Here is a 6,423-nt window from a genome sequence, read left to right on the forward strand (position 1 = left end):
GGACCGTTTTTTTGGTGGGGATAGTTCAGCCATGGAGGATAGTTCTGAGAAACAGGACAGGGACACTGCCACCTGTTTGCATGAGGTAGGGACTGACTTCTGAACACAAGCAGGAGATTGGTTAGCTATGCAGGCATTGGGACAGGAGGGTACAGCAGTAATTTTAACTCCTTACATACCACTTATGGTGAAGTAAAAAATTTGTAAAGGTGAGTATGTGGACATTTTTGAGCTAATTGATGCAGATGGTTCCAGCATTTGCTGGAAGCCGAGATGGCAAATGGGAAGTACTTGTTGGCAGCCTTGGCTGTCCTGGGTAGGAAGCAAGTGGGGAAGTTGCGGCAGATGATGTGGACAGTTGGGTGCTGGGATTTGTCTATTATACGGCAGTATGGTTGGAGAGGGGTAGCACTGTGGCCCTTCCACTACTGGCTTATTTTTTGATGATATAGGAGGCACAGAGGCTATGGGTCAGGAATGCATGGTTGTGGTATGATTAAAAATTTTGCAAGTGGAAGGCAGTTGACTGGTCTATGCATTGGGAGGTGAGAAACCCTGATTTATGGCTATCTACTATGTTGGACAGCTTCAGAGTTGGTGGTAGAGGGAGCAAGGTTGGAGAAGGGGGTGTGGGTGTATGTTGGGCTGTTAATGCTGGGAGATGTTCTTGGACAGCATATAGATTCTTCCATGCCTGTTCAAAGTGCGTGGGTGTGCACCCTGTGGTGCAGTGTAGTGGGCAAGAGGTTCCATTCCTGGGTTCAACCCCATCCTTTCCAGATCAAGCACCACCCAGGCTAACTCAGAGGGGATTAGGCGGACCAGATATGGGGTTGCAGGGGGGACTTGGCAGGGATAATTTTCATGGCCAAAGAGGGGGGTCCTTTCATGGGAAAAGGGGGTGACTTGGGGGCACATTCACCTATTAAGGTACACGTCATGCATGACATGCTGCTGTGGTATCCACAGCCAGCACTGGCATTGCAAATGATTGAGGGGTTTTCACAGGGGTTTCTGATTAAGTCATGCTTGGTTGGGGATGGCAAGGTTGAGAACAATTTAAAGTCAGTAGTAGGGAGGGAGAATATTTTAGAGGCTTTGGTTGAGAAAGAGCATATGGTGGGCAAGCTTCTGGGCCTGTTTGATAGCCCCCCATTTCTCCCTTTTAAGGTGTCACCCTTGGGGTTGGTTCCCAAGAAGAAACCAGGTGAAGTTTGTTTACTTCACCATCTATCTTACCCTAAAGAGAGGTCTGTCAATGACTTCATCCCAATAGAAGAAACTAGGGGGAGATATGTGTCATTGGATGATGCGGTCCGGATCATCACAGGTTTTGGTTGGTGAAAGTGGAGGACATTGAGTCAGCTTTTCATCTTCTGCCAGTGCGTGAGGAGGATTGGCCATTGTTGGGCATGGTAGTTGAGGATAAGTTTTATTTTGACACAGCCATGCCGATGGGATGTGCAGTGGCTTGTTCCACTCTTGAAAGGTTTATCATGGCTTTACACTGGCTATGTCAACAGTGGGTGAAGAAACAGAGAGTGGTGCATTATTTGGATGATTCTTTACTAGTGGGTGAAGGGAAAGAGGGAGTAGCATTGGCTATGCAGGGGTTTTTGAGGATGTTTGAGGAGTTGGGGATCCTATTGGCTACTCATAAGTTATACAGCCCAGTGAAGGCTTTAGTTTTTTAGGATTGACAGTGGATGCAGGGCTAGGACTATTTTGTTTACCAGGGGAGAAGGTAACTAAGTTAAAGGAAAAGATGGTTTGGATGCAGACTAGGGATAAGGTATGGGTGAGGGATGTCATGGAACTTTTGGGGTTATTGAATTTCACCTGTCAGGCAGTTCATCCAGGGTGGACATTTTGTAGGTCAGTGGTATTTCTTTTGAAAGGGGGCAAGAGTAAGCATCATTGGGTGAGAGTTAGCGATGCGTGAGGATTTGACTTTGTGGCTGAAGTTTTTGCACCACTTCAGTGGTGTCACCTTTTGGCAGTCAGATTGGGTGGGTCAAGGGGATTTACAGCTGTTCACTGATGTGGCAGGGGGTTTGGGCATGGGAGCATTTTTGGGGGTAGTGGTTTGTGGTGCCATGGCCACCTGCTTGGCTGGAGGATTGGAAGTGGGATGTCACCTTTTTGGAACTGATGACAATTTGTGTGGTGTCGGTGGTGTGGCAGGAGCATTTGAAGGGCAGGAGTGTTGTCTTTAATTCTGATAATATTACAGTTGTGCGAGTTTTACAGGTTAAGACAGCTAAGTCTGAACTTTTATTGTTGGTTTTGCATAAATTGGTTCTCCAAAGTTTGTTGATTAACTTTTCTTTTACAGGGGTACATGTGCCATTGGTGAAGAATGAGATTGCTGATAGCTTGTCTCATTTTCAGGTTTCCAGATTTCAGCAGGTGGCCCTGATGGCAGCAGAGGACCCTATGGTCATGCCAGATGAGGTATGCCGGATTGGGTTCAGTGATTGACAGGTTGGTTCAGCAGTCCTGGGCAGTGTCAACCAGGAAGCTTTATGGTATGGCATTGCATGATTTTGATAGGTTTGTGAGGCAGCTACCAGAGGAGGCATGTGTGTGGCTGGAAGAGTTGCTGTTGTGATATTTAGCTGGAGCTAAAGCACAGGGTAGGGTGGTGAAATTGGTGAGAGTGGATTTGGCGGCAATTAGCATGTTTGCTTGGATGGCAAGACTGAAGGATTTTACTAAATCCTGGACAGTCGGATGAGTGTTGAAAGCATGAGGCAGGGAGGAAGGTTTGAATAGGGATAAACATTGACCAGTGACAAAGGGGATTTTAAGGTTGTTGCTGCAAGGTTTGGATAGGATATTTGGGAACTCAGGGGATTATGTATTGTGGGGAACACTAAGTATGTGGATATGTATTCTGGTGCATTTAGGGTGTCAGAGTTGTTGGGGTCATTGGTGTGGAATGATGTTATGTTGTTGCCTGGTGCAGTTCATATTTGGTTAAGGTCATCTAAGACTGATCAGGTGGGAAAAGGGCACCAATAGATTTGGGGGAAGACAGGTTGGAGCAGATGTGTCCAGTAACTTGGGCAAAGAGATTGTCTGCAGCTCATAAAGGTAGACCACAGGAGTTAGTTTTTCAATCAGTAGGGGGTTAGGGTGATGATGGGGGGCCAGCTGAATTTTCTCATGAGAAGAGCTTTGTGTAGTATGGGCTTAGAGGAAGAGAAATTTTCCACTCATTCTCTTAGGATAGGAAGGGCGACAGATTTAGCAAAATGGGTAGCTCAACTGAAGTTATTAAAAGGGTGAGGAGATGGTCTTCCAATGTCTTTTTGGCTTATATTAGATAAGTGTGGGTGTTTTGTTGTTCTGCAGGTAAAATTGTTTTCCTTTCTCTCTCTTTTTTCTTTCTTTTTTAGGTAAAACAATTTTCATCATAGGCCATTCTTATGCATATTGGGCAACAAGGAGGCTTGCGGTCAGGAGTGACAGTTTAGATTTGGGGTTACACCATTTCTGTTGGAAAGTCACTTGGAATGGCATTGGAGGGCTTAACAATCATAAAAGCATCTGCTTCATTTCCCTCTATATTCCTCCAGGTAACAATACCAACACCCTGGAAGACATCCTGTCCTGTGCCTCCTCAAATATTAAACTGGAAACCTACATATTGGGTGATGTAAATATAGACTGGAACAAAATCAACAACCCTAACCCCACTATGTCAATCAATCTATTTAACTACATTCAACTTACTAACACCATCACTAGACCCAACAAAACCAAGTCCCCAGGCTCCATACTAGACTGGATCCTAGTATATCATCCCAGTAAAGTGATACAATCTGGTTTCATACCAGATCTATTAGGAGACCACCTCCCTGCCTTCACCCATCGAGCTTCCCTCACCCCCCCCACACTCCCACCAGTTTATCCACACTCGGAAACTTTAACTTTAACCCTATTACTTTCTCTGATTCATTCAGGAATACCAATTGGAACCCCCTGAAAACTCTTCCATTAGACTCAGCCGTTTACTTTTTCAGTTCAACTTTCTTAAATGTCCTTAACTCCCTATCCCCAGTAAGAACAAAAAAAGTAAAAACTAAGACCACCCCGTGGCTTACCAAAGACACCAAAAAGATTATGCTACAAAGAGATAAAACCTGGAAAAACATACCTCCAAACTAAACAACCAGACATCTTACATATATACAAACAATTAAGAAACCTTGCCAAAAAACAAGTTATCAAAAATAAAAAGTCCTACTACATCAAAATGCAAACAAATCATGCAACCCCCCCCCATACATTTTGGAATTCTATCAACTCTCTCCTTAGGCCAGATACTAAAAACAATCCCTGCCCTGACACAAGAAAATCTGACCTTGAAATTGCCTCACTATTCAACACCTTCTTCACCACTTCTATTGCTGATCTAACCAAGACCTTTACCAGCAACAACCCTCAACCCCACCCCAACCAAACATCCGTCCCACTTTCGAACTCAAACCCATCTCCACCTACTAAATAAAGAATCTACTCTCTAAACTAAAGCCTTGCTCCAATGCCCCCGACAACATTCCCTCCTCCTTCTTAAAAATAGCCTCTGATGGTATTGCTCTCCCTATTAGCATCCTTATCAATAGATCCCTACTTGAATCCTATGTACCCAAACTATGGCGCTCTGCATATATTCTTCCACTTCACAACGGTGGCAAAAACTGTAACATAAATTTCCACCCCATAGCCATCCTTTCCCCTCTCTCTAAACTCCTTTAAAAATGCATCCACCTTCAGCTCTTGCCATTCCTTACTAAACACCAGCTGCTCTCGCCTACCCAACATGACTTCTGCCCAGGACATAGTACCAACATCGCCCTTCTCTCCTTCTTACATACTGTCAATTTAGCCCGTGACTCCGGTAATTTAGTATCCTCAGTTCTGCTGGACTTATCTAAAGCTTTTGATACCATCTCCCACACCCACCTTCTAAATCATCTGTCTAATCTCAATCTCTCCAACAAAAGTCTGTCCTGGTTCTCCAGCTATCTTTCTGATAGGTCCCAGGCTGTCAAATAGGGCCAGGGCATCTCCACCTTCCGTCCTACCTCCACTGGAGTACCCCAAGGATTCATACTTGGCCCAATTCTATTCAACATCTTTATTAACAACTTTTACAAGGCCATACCCAATACTAAAATTGTTCAATATGCTGACAATTCTACTTTGATCTGCTGTGCCTCCAACTTAACAGATCTCCAACTACTGACACAAACAGCCTTCTCAACTACCGAAAACTGGATACTCCAAAATCACCTCTCTTTAAATGCTAACAAAACCAAAATCCTTCTATTCTCTCCTTCTAAGTCCTCCCCTATTGATAAAAACTCATTCCAAATAACCAGCCATAACAACTCCATTTTAGAGGTCGTTCCCTCCACCAAACTTCTTGGTGTAACCATTGATGAACACCTAAAATTTAATACTCACATGCAGCTAAACATAAAGAAAACCCACATAAAACTCAGCCTACTTTATAGAAACAACCACTTCTTCTCTCCTGCTACCAGACTAACTCTCACCACAACTTATCTCCTTCCCTCTCTACTTTATGGTGCCCCTCTGCTTACTAATTTATCCTCCTCACTATCCTCCAAACTAGAAGTTTGTTACAATAAAATCTCCAGATTTGCTACCAAAGCCAAATCTTCCTCTCATCACTGTTCCTCCCTTCACTCATTAAACTGGCTTGAACGCCATAATCAACTTGACTTTCTCCAAATCACGACTGCCTATAGACTACTATTCCAACTTACCAAGTGCCCTGCACTATCCAATATCCTACAACCATATACTCCCCATAGAACACTTAGATCTACCCACCAAAACCTAATCACAAATCACAAACCCAAGTGCCCAGCTGGTCAACTTCTGTTTTCCTTCACATTAGCCAAAAAATGGAATGCTCTTCCCTCCACTCTTGACCTGCGATAACCTTGAAAACTTTAAAACTCTTCTTCATTCTCACCTTTAGTCAAACAGGAAATGCAACTGTGCTCTTCACCCTGTACCTCTCAAGGTCTCCTCCATTTTTACTCCTGGCTAACCTCTCACCTAGCTAACCTTGCTCATTTGTATTATGTATAAATAACTTTACTGTAAAATCTAGCCTCAAGGCCATTTGCCTGTCTTTTACACCTAAACAAAATTGTAATTGTTTGTTTCTTTCGGAATGCTACCTGTTTATTTGTCAGTAATGTAAAGTTTCTTAGTAATTATTCATGTAACTATGAATTATTGGAGCTTTTCTCCCCGGGCCTCCACTGAAAATGGGCTCCCTGGTCATCAAACTGGAATAAATAAAATAAATAAATAAATGGAGTCAGCTGTTTCAGACATTTACAAACATTCAGATTCAAGTGGAGCTAACAGGTAACG

The sequence above is a fragment of the Protopterus annectens genome, chromosome 8.part0 (genome assembly GCF_019279795.1).
Source record: "Protopterus annectens isolate FY-2018-M chromosome 8.part0, PAN1.0, whole genome shotgun sequence".
Taxonomy (NCBI): Eukaryota; Metazoa; Chordata; order Ceratodontiformes; family Protopteridae; genus Protopterus; species Protopterus annectens.